Here is a 15,839-nt window from a genome sequence, read left to right as displayed (position 1 = left end):
AGATAATCTCACATTCTCCAAACCAGTGAGATCTGAAAGCAAATTGCAAACCAACCATTACCACATCTAGAAGCGAGTGTGCCAACAGCACCAGAGTGGCCAGGCCCAGAATGGGCCAGGCAGGGTGCTGGCTGCCCTCGGTCCTGGGCTCCCATTTGCACTCTACAACCTCACTACAGTGACCTCTGAACCCACCTCATTTTACAGTCTCAGACATTGCTAAAATGTATGCTCTTGGTGACATCTGCCTAACACCATTCTACATGAAAGCACAACAGAACTTAGTGGGAAGATTTGTATTGCATGCTCCCTAACAAAACCTCCCTCAGATCTTTCCAAACTTAGTACCAGACACACCAGAGAAGTCCATCTTTGTATGAGTAAGCCCAAGCTGTGGATTTGGGTCAAAAGTCTCCTATAAAGAACACTTATTCAAAAGACAGGATTATAGCAGGATCATATCCCTCTCAATTTTGTACTGCTGTTGCTTTTCAAAGCAAGAAGGCTCATGTAAACACACTGCATTAATACTATAACCTGAAGTTTTTACACATTCCTTTTTTCTTTGATAGATGCAATATACATGACAAGGATATTCAGTAGAGAGGATACAGAGACTGACATAACCATGCTACCATGACATTTCCTATATTGACTAGTTTTATTTTGTTGTCTGGAAGCCAAGTATGAACTTGCTACATTTAGAAAAACATCAATAAAACATGAGCATTTCTCAACATATACTTAGCATTAACCTACAGGATTTGTGACTATTCCAAAATCGTTGGAATATTCACATGTAATAAGAGTACAATATAAAATCATGTCCCTGCACACAAATTGAACAGTACTTCTCATTAAGCAAAGTGATCCAGCTCAAATTCTCTCCAAGCTTGTCTGTCCTTAATGCTCTTTCTATCCTTCAATGTCTGTGCAGACCCCTCTGAGTTCTTCTCACAGCAAGTAGAACGTACATCAGCTATGATCACAGTATACTCAAGAGCCAGTAGGAGGCATTTTAGGCCAGTACTGTTGGTATATTTACATCAGTGTGTGCTGCCTTGTATCAGTACTGCTTTTTATTATTAGAAATCCTCCCATGCATAATACTGAGTATCAGCAATTCAGTGCCAGCAGCTCCAGGCACTGACAAAAGTGAGTCACATATGAAAGCATTACAAAACCTTTTTTCAGGCATTATGATGTTTAAAGTCTTGGGTTTGAGGCTTGATTCTGTTCTTTTAAAAAGTTACCTTCTCACCCCTTGCCCTTTATAGTAAACCTGTCATATTCAGGATTGCCTGCAATCACAGCTTGATTGTTCTGCACTGCAGGCTCATCTCCCCACATGCTGCCTTTAAGTGAGCTGGAGCCTCAACATAAGGCTGATCACAAGTATCACGAACACTGGAAGTACTTGGAAGTCACTTTAATGCTGAAAAAGTTCAGCCCTGATGCAGTAGATGTTTTTGCGTCAAGTTTAGTGATAACACTCAAAGTACAACTCATTTCAAGGCCAATGTTTATTCTAGCATAATAGACTTGAAAATAAATTAACTCTTGTTAACTGGAGAATAGAGACAGAGGGGATCTTATCAATGCATACAAGTATTTTAAGGGAGGGTGTGAAGAGGGTGGATCCAGGCCCTTTTCAGTGGTGCCCAGCCACAGGATAAGGGGCAACAGGCAAACTGAAACATGGGAAGTTCCATCAGAATGAGGAAAGACTTTGACAATGACAAGAGCACTGAAAAAGGTTGTGAAGTCTCTTTGTCTAGAGATAACTGAAAACCCACCTGTGCAACCTGTGTGATCCTGTGCAACCTGCTCTAGGTACACCTACTTTATCAGGCAAGTTAGACTAGGTGATCTACAGACATCTCTTCCAACACCAACCATTCTGACATATTTAAACATAAGTTGTGTTGTTAAATAATGATTCGGATTCTTAGTAATTTACAACAGAAATATGACAAATGCTTAAACACTGAGTCAGAAAACTTGCATTTAAATAATTTCAAGATGGATTCGGTATCAGTGAAGCTCATGGGAGCTTCGCTGGGATGAACTGACAAATTTTCCACCCATTATACCTCATCACCCTACCCTCACCTGCTATTTCATTCTGAAAGGTTAAAAAGCTTTACCATGTTGATTCCTAACATACCAGATTGCTGGGGGTAGCATCTAATTGAGAGAATTAATCCCGTCTCCCTGAGGCTGCTTTTCAGAGAACAGTGATTGAACACTGAAAATAGCTCTTGTACCATTAGTATGTCACACAGTATATTCAAGTGATTTAAGATCATTTTACTGAAGTATCGAAATCCACCAGTTCCAGCTTAGTTTTCCCAATCATGAAATCAACTTTTCAAATGCAGGTAAAAGCAGGGTAGTAACTGCTACAGCCACTTGCACTTGAAAGTACCTTCCAGCCAAAAGTTCAGGCATAACCAATTTCTGTTCCTTTGTTCTTAGCTGGATGTTGCTCAAGTACGGAAACCTGGTCTTCACCCTCCCTGCAAGATTTATCCCTTCAAGATTATATAGAACACTTGTTCAAAAGAGTCATGAATTAGAACTGGTGCTCAATGCATGCATTATGTTTTCATGATAGCAAACACAGACAGATATGCACAGAACTGCCTGCAGGGTTAGTAAGACAACTTGGCCAACAGGCATTTGTTAATAATGAAGCAGTAACTGTAGGATCTCTTTTAAATATATTTCCCTAGCTTGTATAATCAAAGATTGATGTTCTCTACCATAGACTGAAAAAAGAGTTCATTCTCAGAGCAGCTCAGCAGCTAGGGAAACCATAATGTAACCCCTGATAACCTAGTAAGAGAATTTTCAGTTATTGTTTATCAGATCATCTCCAAACTGCTGATAGCATGCTTCAGTCAGGAAACAGTAGGCCCATGCATGCAAACACATGCAATACAAACAAGAAAAAAAAATAAGTATCAATTTCCAGCCTATTCTGTGCTATAATGTTATCTGAATAAGATTAAGGTCTCTAGTGATTAATCACTCCATTCATGTTTATGGAATTTTAATGGGAAAATGTATAAGTGACAATGCTACAGAGTTTATTTAGCTATTTTTTTATTTCTAGAGGCAAGAACACTGGATTGCTGTGAAGAGTGGAAAAAAACATTTAATAAAATTTTCTTAGAGTTACAGGATAAAGCAAAGAAACACATTCTTCATTCTCTGTGGCAGTAGCACTTTGGCCTATGCCCAAGATTGCTGCCTCCTAGGAAGCCAGAAGAGAACTCAGTTACCAGCTGACACACTGTACAAAAAACAGCCTTTCAAAACTAAAGGCCACACATACACTAATCCAAAAGGAAACTTTGGATTTTTTTTTGATTGGTAAGTTATCTTACCAATCTTGCCTAACAAAGACCTATGGCCTAACTTAAAGTCTTTGGCCAGCCTCAGAAGTTAAGTATTCAAAGACACTGTGGTATAATTGTAAGCATAGAACAAACACATCCTTTTCCCTACAGGTTCCCAAGACAGGTTTAATGTAGCCCTGAGACTCTTCTCATGAATGAAGTTCTAATGATTAGTAGATCTATAGGAACTCCCTTATGAGCAATCCTCATCACATTCCAAAACCACTTGTTTAAAAAAAAAAATAAAAAATCAAAGGAATCATTAGCCAGCAAGCAGGCTGTAAGGCAGGAATAGCTCTGCAGATAACCTGTCTGACCATGCCTAGGGCAAAGCTGGCTTCAGCTGGCTTCAGCTACAGGGCAGATCCAGAACAGCTCTAACAAAATCCAGACTTGCATTGGATGAAAAGCCAGTACTGTGTATTTTCTACCATCATTCAACCAGTTTTCATCACCCTCTCTAGATAGACTTGTTTGAAACATGTAAGGCCTATCAATTATTTACACAGCACACCTGGCTCCAACCATGTGGGGCATTAACAGGTACACTCTAACTTCAGTACTGACTAAGGGGCAGCAGAAGGGGAAAATGAAAGACAGCATCCGAGATACATCACTAGCAATACTAAAAGCAGTGTTCAGACTTGGTTAATGAACTAGGCTCCAAATAATACACTGGATTTGTCCAAGCCAGCTTAGACCAGTCATTTGCTCACTAGGCAGTGCTACGCAGCAGCCAGGAGTTACATGGACAGAATTGCTCCTACCCTTAACAGCGCGAGGCAAGGGTCTTGCAGCTAAAAGCAACAGGAACAATCAGCAGAGTTGCTAAACCTACATCAGCCAACAGCAATCAGATTACAAAGACAAGCCCACTGCTATATTAAATTTTAATACCACAGGGAAAACAACACTTTGTTCAGAACCTTGTGTTTGTTAACATGTCTGCACAGGCACTGTGAAAGAGCTCAGCAGAAGGAGAACACACATTAGAAAAAACACTGTTTCCTCAGAGCATCTAAGCTATTACATGACACCAGGATGAATATCTTGGCCTGATCAGACATGGGTGCCCTGGGTTCAGCAGTAGCAGTCATTTTTCTCCTTCTTAGTAGCTGGTGCAGCACTGTGTTTTTGACTTTCAGCCTGTGAACAGTGTGATAGCACCAATGTTTTTAGTTGCTGCTCAGTAATGTTTACTCTGACCAAGGACTTTCTGAGTCTCATGCTCTGCCAGGGAGGAGGGGAAGCCAGGAGGAAGCAGAGACAGGACACCTGACCCAAACTAGCCAAGAAGTATTCCATACCACAGCACATCATGCCCAGTATATAAACTGGGGGGCAGTTACCCAGAAGGGTTAGATCACTGCTCAAGTCGGTCTGGGTATCGGTTGGCAGGTGGTGAGCGGCTGTATTCTCTTCCCTTGTTATTTCCCTTATTATTGTTATTATTGGTGGTAGCAGCAGTGATTTGTGTTATACCTTAGTTACTGGACTGCTCTATTCTTAACCCATGGGAGTTATATTCTTTTGATTCTCATCCCCATCCCTCCAGGAGCAGGGGGAAGAAGGGGGGAGTGAACAAGCAGCTGCGTGGTTCTGGATTGCAGGCTGGGCTTAAACCACAACAATGGGCAATAACTATTTTGGGGAAACTTCAACAGTTAAGGACAAAACACAGCAGACAGCAGCCCTAATGCCAATCAAACTAATATAGGTCCCTCTGCATTTTGTGATAGATGCTACTGCAAAAGCACAAGCCCAACATCATGTCTTCATCTCACCACTGCAACTGCTGTCACTGGAAAGGGCTCAGCCAGCAGTAAGCCAGCCCTGTCTTAATAAACCCTGTTTCCTTACTAGTGCTACTGACAGTTGGAACAGAGCCACATCTCAAAAACTGGTCTGAGCTAGAGCATGGTAAGGGAATGGTCCTGCACAAAGCAGAACCAGCTTTGAAAGACAGTGGGGCTCCCTCAGCACTCTTGAGGGTAACTGCTAACTAACCCCTACAAAATCCCCCAGGCTTCTCATCTTTTACCCCCACATTTTCCCAAAACAGCAACGTAACATCACAAAACCCATCAGTCCATGCTCTAGGGGACATTAGCAGAACACCAACCCTAAGGAAAACATTTAAATGTTTAATGTATGATCATGTGGGCATACCCAGAGCATGCCAATATGCCACACAAGACACCCAAGACTGCCTTTTCAAAGAGACATCAGACTACAAAGTAGACAAGCAAGTTTCACAAATCTTTCCTTGACCCCCAGGATTTCAAAGCTATATACCTTTTCTTTTACAAGGGGATGAAGAAAGACTACCAAGACTGAACTAGAAATAAATAGGAAGAACTGTTTGATCATCAAGGACTGACTGAGGGGTGCCAATTAAGCGGTCAGCCACAAGCTTTCCTCCTGCATTTATTTAAACCACTTGTCTCCACTTGGACTGTATGTCCCATGTAAGAAGACAACAGGAAAGGATTACTTGCAGTAAAAAGACTAGAACCTTCTCACATTCACTTGGCTCAGCTACTGCTGAAGCAAAGGCCTAATTTTACCTCAATCTGACTCTTAGGTAAAGGAGCTACTAATCAGCACAGGCTTATGCATCCCAAGTGCTCATCTTGACTACACAGTTATGCCTTTGAACGGACATCGAGCAGATCCTGTCTGCAATGCCAAGGACTTTCACTGCTTGCACAAGGCACCAAAATGCCTCTATAAGGCAGTTATCCTACCCAATACAGTACCCCAGCATCATACTAAAAGTTCTAAGGACTGATTGCTAAACTAAGAACACCACGTTGTTAATCAACTATACCTTTACTACTCTGCTACTTGTGAAGTTATAGTCTATTCTCCTCACTGAGGCAACATTTTTAAACAAAAGTCATACCAAGTTGTTAATGAAATAGTAAATCCAACCAAAGACCTGACTGCGTGGTACAGAACACAGCATATACCAAGCCACACAGGCTTGTGTGGGTTATGCGGCTTATTGTATTTATTAAAGGTTTACTACAACTGCTAGTGAGACTGTTAATGGAACCATTCAGGAGAGGAAATGGGCAACCAATTCATTCTCACTAATTACAATATACTCCCAGCTATCTCATGTAGCAGCAAAATGCCTTGCAGAAAACAGGATCTTTGCATCTGCCTGGTATAACTAATACAATTACACTATTGTGTTCTTATTTACGTCTTATACTAATTTTTCTAATGTAATACCTACTATGTTGAAGCTTGACATCATGCAGGAATAAAATTAATACTACCTTGTTACCACCAATTACTGTTCAGCAATCCCAACGTGGTGGGACACTCCACATGCATGTGGAGAACTGCACCAAATCCCAGAGCCATGAGCTTCACCCATGCAGACCCATCACTCTAATTCAGTGAAAGAAGAAATGCCACCCTCAGTGTCAAGTGGACACCACAGTTGACTATTAACAGCAGGAAGAAGAAATAAGCCTCAGGCTATTTTCAGAGCTCTAAGAGTAACAGATACATTGCAGAGTGACTCTGCTATCCTACATCACCATCACAACATAGAGCATGCAGAGAGGTAACACAGTCCTTGGTGATTCATTTTCTGGCACTAACATATTTCTTTCCCTTCAAGGCACCTTAATTCTCACACCAGCATAGATGCTCCTGTATTAACAGCCCTCAGCACCACCTGGCAGTTTCCGGAGGACTTGGAGGCTAGACTGAAACCACCACCTCCCCAAGAGTTACAGCAGGGCTGGAGAAGTGGGTGTCTGCATTTCAGGTTTCTTATTTTTGGACATAGAAGAGCAGTTCCTGTACTCCCAGCCTTGAGCACCAGTTGAATAATTTAGTGTGGAACCTCTCCTGTTGTTTATAAGTGATCTGTATCACCAAGAACAACCAAAACCAGAACACAGCTCATAATATTTAAGGCAGCTTAATGAAGACATACATCTGCACAAATCTCAGGACAGACTTATGAACTTAAAAACCTTCAGCGTAGGACAAGTTTATTTTTAGTGTAGCAGATATATAAACAGGCTTCCAAACAAGAAAATTCAACAGCAGTTCTATGTTTAACCAAGGACAAGATAAATGCTGCCACCACACGCCTCTGCCTGTCCCCTGCAGGAAGAGAGCACTACTGACGGATAAGAGGTTTTGCAGTATCAGCCAATCTCATCCCTACTCTACAGCTCAGTCAGAAGATCAGATCACGGATGATAAAAAAGCTTATTGAACTAGAACCTCATGTGGATCCTTCCTTTTCCCTTTGAAGCACATTATATGAAAGTTATAATTGCCAGTTATTTTAATACTGCAGTGTTAAGTATTACTTACCCACCCACTACTGTTATGCTGAAGTCCTATACTGCAAGTATAGCTAGAGAAGTTTACCCCAATGAAGAATTTCTACTAGAAAAATTCCAACCTTCTTACACTAGTTATTCTTCCTGGAACAGCTATCTTGTCTGCAGCATTCGTACTGGATGAGTTTTAAAAGTATCTCTTTCTTTAAAAACAGGGAAGAAAGATAATATCAGTGGCTTGATCTCCAAAAGATGTCGTTCTTTTGCTTTATAGATTTTTCTGGGAAGCCTATAGATGAGACCCTGAACTGCTGCAGACTGGTGACAATTAATTTGATTTAGGCAGAGTTACACTTACTGGAGCAGCTGGGGCTATGACCATACATGTCTCCTGATACAGTTCACACAAGGCTTGTCATTGCCAAAACATTGTTTGTTTTCTATCCAATCAGGATTCAGCTTGACCTATGCCATCACTGATGAGGCTTATGTATATTTGCACTGTATCCATCTGTCACTTTTAAGGCATTCCAGTACCTGTTTGCAAGGGGCAGTGCTTTATTGGAACTGCTACCAGAATGAGCAAAGACAAGAATCACAGACCCTTTCAATATTTAATTATCTACTGTTGCACAGCCTGCTGTGTATTTAGAGGAAATTACGCTTATGACTCATGTGCTAGTACTGGAGCAGTTTTTCATTAAAAAAGTAGCCCTGGGGAGGAAAGGAAAAAAGCCCAAACCAACCAACCACCACTGAAAGCTGAACATCACTACCTAGCTGACTCAATTTCCATTGACACTGCATCCATCAAGGCACAGCTGTTTCATTCCTGAGAAAGTCTTATCAGCTAGACTTCAGTCACTTCTGTTCAGTCCTTCTATTCAATGCAGGGAACAGTTTAAGAAGCCAAAAGTGGCTCTAAGCTCTTCAGGACAGAGTTTCAGACAATGCTGAGTTTCCAGGATTAGATACAGGTTGCTCAAGTTTCTCACTCCTCCATGAAGGAGAAGGAGACACCTTTTGAAAGGGAAACAGTAATTCCCACCCCCTAGTATAAGCTTCACTTTTTCTTTTTTTTTTTTTAAATAAAAGATGAAAGCAAGCAACAAGTTCTCTCAAATAACTACTGTGAGCAAATTCCATACAACATTTTTTTTTTTTAAAGCCTAAAAGACTTCTTTCTCGTCCCTCCACTACTATTAACAGAAGATATTTGCTCACCTATGAGCAGAAGTCCCCAGAGGATAAGCTTTAGGTTGCTATACCATGTTCAAAGGTCTTCAGAAATATTATTACCACATTATTTCTACATAGCTGTTCTACTTAACTGTGAACAGAAGAAGCATTGAATGGAAGGAATTTCTATCTAACATAATATTGAGCTCATTCTTAAAATAACAGTTCCTCTTGCAGCCAAATAAATTTGAAGGAGTCTCTAACATTAAGTACACCTTTCATCTTTAACATAACTCCTGCCATGCAGCTGTTGAGAACCACCACTCTAGTGCTCAAGTCACACAGTTTAAGTGTACATGACAAAAGCAACAGGAACACAGAATTACATGAAGGAATTATTCTGATAAAGCTTTATAGTTATTTCCTGTTTAAGGAAGGTTTAAGGTTTAAGCTTTAGCTATACTTTTACCAAGCAGTATCTAATGATAGATAAAACAACAAAACCATTACAATAAAAGCAGACTTTTTGCCTTTACTTCTATAAGACTTCCTATCAGGAAAACAGGCCTTCAGATTTTCCACAGTAAAAAAAAAAACAAAAGATTAAGGATAGTCAGCATCTACCTCAGAGCACTAAAGGTGAATGCATGAAAAAAAAAAAAACAAAACATTACCTCATAACTACAACCTTCCCTCCCCTCAAACCCTAAAAAAAACCCTTACCTGACTGAAAGCCAAAGCTGAAAGGAAGAACAAGCCTCCTAAATGCTATAGCTTATTCTACCAAAACCTCTACAGATACAACCTTCCACTTCCTATCTCCTCTTTTAAAGTCTTCTTAGATGTGTGCATTAGCTTCTCTCACCCATGAACTAAGGGGCTGGAGTTCACTAGTGTAAATGGAGCTGTAATAATTGGCATCAGGTAGAACTTGTATCTACTTAAGCCTGCTTTTAGGTGAGTAATTAAGGTACAAGCTATGCAGCTCCAGTGGTCACTATGTTGTCCCACTTGAATGAGATTTCAGACAATTTACTTTTATTGTTCCTTTGACTTTGTAAGTGTTGGCATTATTACAGCTTATTTTCTTTATGACTAATACTATGCATGTTAAAATCTGTATAAACAACCAGAAAAGGTTATTGCTTTTTTTTCTCATATATTAATGTTTAGTTCTTGATCTCTATTATTTGAGTCTTCTTTCACAGTTCTGCTGAGTGTGAACTGATTTTCCCTTTTCCATTTGTATATAATAGGAAACTCCTTGAGTACCTCTTTCTATCTTTTGGTGTATGAGATGATTCTAAAGCATCAGTTTCTGCTTTGACCTTAGTTTTAGCTATTTGCCTTTCCTCTGTTAATCCAATTCTATTTTTGGCTATAGCCTCAGTCACAGCATAGTCTTCTAGCTGAAGCACTGCCAATCTTCTTAATGCAGGACTTCCCTTCCCCCTTCTTCAGGTTGTTAATCACTCTTCTCAAATTTTAGTCTATTAAAACTAATGTATCAACTTAGAATTGTTTAAGTAGGAGTGGAATCATTGTTAATAAGCTATTTAAACAATAATGCAAAAAACAAAAAGGAAGCTACAGAAATCCAGTTTATAAAATGCTCCTGTAAAAATAAACCTTTATGAGAAATGAAGGATTAAATAAAAGGTCATATTCTATTTTTTCCAGAATATCCATGTGTACTTGTTTTCATGAGGTATGACACCACCAAAGGCAGATGATAATTACAAGAAAACATAACCCTAATGGCTGCAAACTGACTAAAGAAACCTTTTTGCATACCACCTTCTATTTCTTAGCACTATCCTCTAATCTTCAGCTGCCTGTAATCTTCATAATGACCCTTTGAAGTAGATAATTAAAGTTACTCCCTTGCCCCAGAGACACTGATGACAAAATACTTGGAACTGAGGTGAAACAGCTTTAGATCCCTATGAAGGCAGAAGCTATCACATCACTGTTGTCCTTCTCCATCTCAGTAAATTATGTGGCTTCTGCTTAGGGTACTAATATTTTATTACTGAGTGCCAGTTCATGTGCTAATCCTGATGAAAATAAAAAATACGGTTGTTTACAGCTGCTGAGTCCCAGTTAATGATGGTGTGCACTCCAATAGTACCATTTGCCCTGTCTAGACATGAACTGGGCCATAAAAATATAAATCCTATCATCCTATCAGGGCAAAAGTGATGTTCTGATTTGATTTGCAGCCTGTAACAGAATAAGGCAAAAATTCAGCAAACATTTGTGTGTAAAGTGCTGGCTGTCTTACAAGGGACTTTAATTAAAGAAGAAGAAAGTTCTGGTAGGAAGAAGGTGTAAGATTAACCCTTTCCTCTGGCTGTTAGATCTCTCTATACAGAAGACAGCACTCATAACCTGACAAAAGTTTAACCTCTCTTAAAACAACAGTTATCATAGCAGGAATGGCCAGAGCTCAGAGTCTGGGAACCTGTCTAATGAACCAAAAAGTATCAAAAGGAGTACTAAATTATTTAAATCCCATGCTATTTAGCACTAACACAAAATTGCACTGTCTCAACAAAATAATAACAGACCTATTATGGCAGCTATTTTATTCCCATTTTTCTCTCTTTGGGGTTTTGGCAGAAAGCCCTCAAAGGTTTAGGTAATCAGCTGGCATGCCAAAACTTCAACAAAACCATCCAGTGGTGAGAACTGCAGAATCATTTTCTTCTTTGGAGCCCTGGATGAACTTCTTGATGGTGAAAGTTTAGGACTGTTGAGGTCTCTCCTCCAGTTGAGGCTTGGAACACTTACTACTCTCTCCAGTGCCATGCCAGACACGATCCTTTGCATCTAACTTGAACTCCTACCAGAACCAGTGTGGGTAAGCACATATAAGGGAGATGGCATTGAAGTCAGTGATGGAAACGGATAATGACTTCAATGGCAGGTACATCTACCATCAGACAAAACAGACTTCATCATCAGCTGCTTTCAATGGTAATCCTGCAACTAAAGAGACCTTATTGAATCTACTGTAAAATCTGGGATTTTGCCAGTATTTATGATATACTCTGTCAGAAGAGAGGGCATGGTAACAGGGAGATGTTGTGTATGGAAGATGCTATGTAGACAGCCATCACACACCTGTGATAGAAGGCTCCCTGGCATTCATTTAGGGAAAGCATCATCTATGTTATTGGGCTTTAGGTTAATAGTGTATGTTACAATTCACAGTAGGCAGCTCTTGATAAACTGCATTAGGAAGGTTGGGAGACATAGGCCGTCCTACCTGCTGAGTATTCAGAAGATGTCCATAGGCCAGAGGGGAAAAAATAAACTGGAATTCAGGATGTCAGAAAATATACTCCAGGCAGCAGGACATTCTCAGAGTTTATATCTCTTTGTGCACACAATCATACTAAAAAAAAAGAAAAAGAAAAAGAAAGGCAAAGGTTCTCTACTTATGTATTGTTTGTAGAGACATGCACGGTTGTACTGTTTGTAGTGACTTCATGTTGTCCTATTTCGGCTTCCAGAGAAACTGATTTATTTTGTTCCTGTTGGCAGGACATTCGGGGATATTAACTCACCCCCTCCCTCTCTGCCACAGTGCTCTTCCATGGTTTTACACTTCTTGTATTACTGCCCTTATGCACTTCTTGCTATATTTCAAAACAATTATTGGTCATTTCTGAATAAGAAATTAATGAAACTCAAATGACAGCAGACTTCACAGACAGTACTGGAATACACTGCATGTGATGGTTATTACTGTTCAGTCAAAATCAGATATTAAGTGTAGGTGCTATTTTACAACCTGTTCCTGAATCATAAAATCATAGACAGGTTTGGGTTCGAAGGACCTTAAAGATCATCTAGTTCTAACCTAGGACACCTTTCACTATACCAAGTTTCTTAAAGCCAGAGCAGTATACACAGTCTGTTTTCTGCATATAAAACTCCTGGTTCTACTTGGTGCTTAAAAACACAGACCTAGAAGCAAAAGCCTGTTTAGATGTTCAGATCCTCCTATTCCAGATTATTATGATTTTACAGTCCTGTAGAGACTAAGCTAGATCTTTCTTTCCTGCCACTCCTGTTGGAAAGCTATTCTGAACAGTTGTCTGATATGTAGAAATACGCTTATTACTTTCAGACTAAATGTCTGTGAAAGTTTTTCTTGTGCAAGTACTATTCTTTAGTTGAAATAATTTTTATCCCTCTTGACTATGTAGAGAAACATAACTGTTGATAGGCTTGTGTTTGGTACCTGATAAGTAAAATACCAAAATATTGTGAAGCTCATGATAAATATAGAAGTATTGGCCAAACGGAGATGACGTGTTCTGCCCTGAAAAGCTTCATCACAATCAAAACATCAAGTAAAGTGGCCCCTTCAGTAATGCAGATCTATAGGGTATGTTACAAAATTATATTGCCCTCACCCTTCCAGAAAATGTATTTTTAATTCTTCCTATTATAGGGGCTTGACAAGACCAAGATGATGTCCAACTCTGATTTCTCAAATGGAACATACCTAAAATGACTGTAAAGCAGTGAGTTCCTTTGCACATTTGCATGTTAATAAATTTACCAATAATTGCACCTTCCCCAAGTGTCTTACTTTGGGACACCAACCTCCAAAATCTTTTTGCTTTTTCTGTAAGAAATCAACTCTTTCTCCTCAAATCTTTCAGATCTGGCAAGCCACTCCTTTCTCTTTCTTTCGACTGATCATCCCCTTCTGTTACCCTACTGAGGATTTATAATTTTTTTTGAAAGATAGGATAAGCAAATCTCAGATATGCAACTGAAATTATGTTCATCAAAAACAGAGCATAAGAACCTTTTTACTTACTGAAGATTGTGGGAAAACTTCAGCAAGGTCAGGATTTTAGTTAAGCCATGAAGAGTGAATAGTCCCCACTCTTCAGGCAGCACAGGGTTAGGATGAGTTTGACTGGGGACGGAGAGGGAGAAGGGTGGCACTCTCTCCTCCTGTACATCTGGTAAACTCTTGTGAAAGCTCTTTCCCCCCAGCTACGACCAGGCAGACAAATGGCTCAAGGATGGCTTCTAGATGCAGACTTGTATTAATGAAACTCTGGGAACAAGATATGACTGTTAATCCATAAAGCACGGCTGGTGCTCTGCCCTATGTGCTGGTTTCAGCTGTAACAATTTTTCTGCTCCCTAGCAGCTGGTGCAGTGCTGTGTTTGGGCTTTAGTCTGAGAACAGTACTGATAACACACCAATGTTTTAGCTGTTGCTCAGTAGCGCTTACTCTGATCAAGGACTTTTCAGTTTCTCATGGTCTGCCAGTGAAGAGGGGCACAAAAAGACAGGAGGAAGCAGAGAGAGGACTCTTGACCTAAACTAGCCAAAGGGGTATTCCATACCACAGCACCTGACTTAAACTAGCCAAAGGGGTATTCCATACCACAGCACCTGACTTAAACTAGCCAAAGGGGTATTTCCATACCACAGCACCTGACTGAAACTAGCCAAAAGGGTATTCCATACCACAGCATGCCATGCACAGTATATAAACTGGAGGGATTCACCCTGAAGGCCCGGATCACTGCTCAGGTCAGACTGGGTATTGGTCAGTGTGTAGTGAGCAATTGTATTGTGCAACACTTGTGTTTATTGGTGTTTTTTTTTTCCTTTTTAGTTTTATATTCTCTCCCCTTGTTATTTCCCTTATCATTATTATTAGCAGTAGTGGTTTTGTATTATACCTTTATTACTGGACTGTTCTTATCTCAATCCTTGGGGTTTACATTCTTTTGATTCTCCTCCCTATCCCGCCAGGAGCAGGAGGGCAGGGAAGTGAGCGAGAGGCCGCGTGGTTCTGTGTCACCAGCTGGGCTTAAACCACAACACCCCGGTCTGGGGAGCACCTATATACCTTAATTCTCATGTCTTTCTGTCCCTCTGCAAAACAAGGCACTAGGATTGAGGTCAATTTATTTCAGTTCACAAACTGAACTGAACTCACCATAGTTCAGGAACTATGCTGAGCCTTCCCTGTGATACAGAAATGTTGAGTAAATGGCAACTGGATTTCAGTTTAAAGCTTCCAGATTAAGTCCTGATTCCCATCTGTGTAACTGATGCAGATGTAACCTCTCTGTTTGAGAGTTATGATGGTTGCTGGTGACTTTGTATGTATTCTGTCAGCATCTTTTGTCTCCCATTTACAAATAAACCGTATCTATTAAGGTAAGGTGACATTTGCTTAGAGTATTTAAAAGCACACAAAAGCCTGGGGTATCTGTTTCATATATCCTTTTTATAAGCATCTGGTTGAATGTTCCTAGATCTCACAGGCACAGGATGTTAAATTGCCTTCACTGTGCTTCGCATGAATAGGCAGAACACTGCTGGGTCAGCAGGAGATAACACCTGAGCCCTCCTTCTATTCAAAGTAGCAAATGAACCAGAGTGGTGTTATTGTAAGGACATAAACAATTTTGCTTTCACTCTTTATGGCTACCTATTTATTTAATTACATCAAATAAAGGAGTTTGGTCATCTGTATTTGAGAGATTAGGAATTCAAAATCAGACCTTCCAGTCAGTTTTCAATGAGATGTAAAGCTGCCTTCTCGCCCTTATGGAACACTAATTTCAGTTGTGTTAATCCTGATTTACAACACTAAGTTAAACTGATTTTAGTGCTCACTGCAAAGATAACTACATTGTTAATAAACACCCCCAGATGTCTGGAAAACCTCTGAATGCCATATACATGTATGTGATATCCTAGAAATGTGGATGATGTCACTTCTGTGAGGAGTGCAGACAGGTAGTAAGATTGGGTCACTCATTAGAATCTGTATGTCAGCTTTGCCTCATCATGCCTTGGCTTGAAATGCAAAATTCAGCATCTTCTGTTTTCAGGCATGCTCACTCCATTCTATCTTCCAGTATTCACATTAAAAATGTTCAGGAT

General features: G+C 40.0%; 1 protein-coding gene across 3 annotated transcripts in view; it reads right to left on the bottom strand.

Annotated features, from left to right (window-relative positions):
* The window catches only part of ATP8A2 (ATPase phospholipid transporting 8A2), a 325,549-nt gene that overhangs the window by 302,461 nt on the left and 7,249 nt on the right, over positions 1 to 15,839 (bottom strand). The window contains exon 1 of one of the 3 annotated variants that reach the window (XM_062615167.1): positions 9,623 to 9,883. The exons of 1 other annotated variant lie outside the window; for it this stretch is intronic. The gene's annotated coding sequence lies outside the window, so the exon portion shown is untranslated. Of the gene's footprint in view, positions 1 to 9,622; positions 9,884 to 15,839 lie in introns of those variants that run through there. One more of the 3 variants, XM_062615168.1, reaches the window with a different exon arrangement.

This window comes from Pezoporus occidentalis, unplaced genomic scaffold, assembly GCF_034315485.1.
Source record: "Pezoporus occidentalis ecotype Australia unplaced genomic scaffold, CSIRO_AGI_Poc_V1 ctg18, whole genome shotgun sequence".
Taxonomy (NCBI): Eukaryota; Metazoa; Chordata; class Aves; order Psittaciformes; family Psittacidae; genus Pezoporus; species Pezoporus occidentalis.
This window is presented reverse-complemented; position numbering and strand designations above follow the sequence as displayed.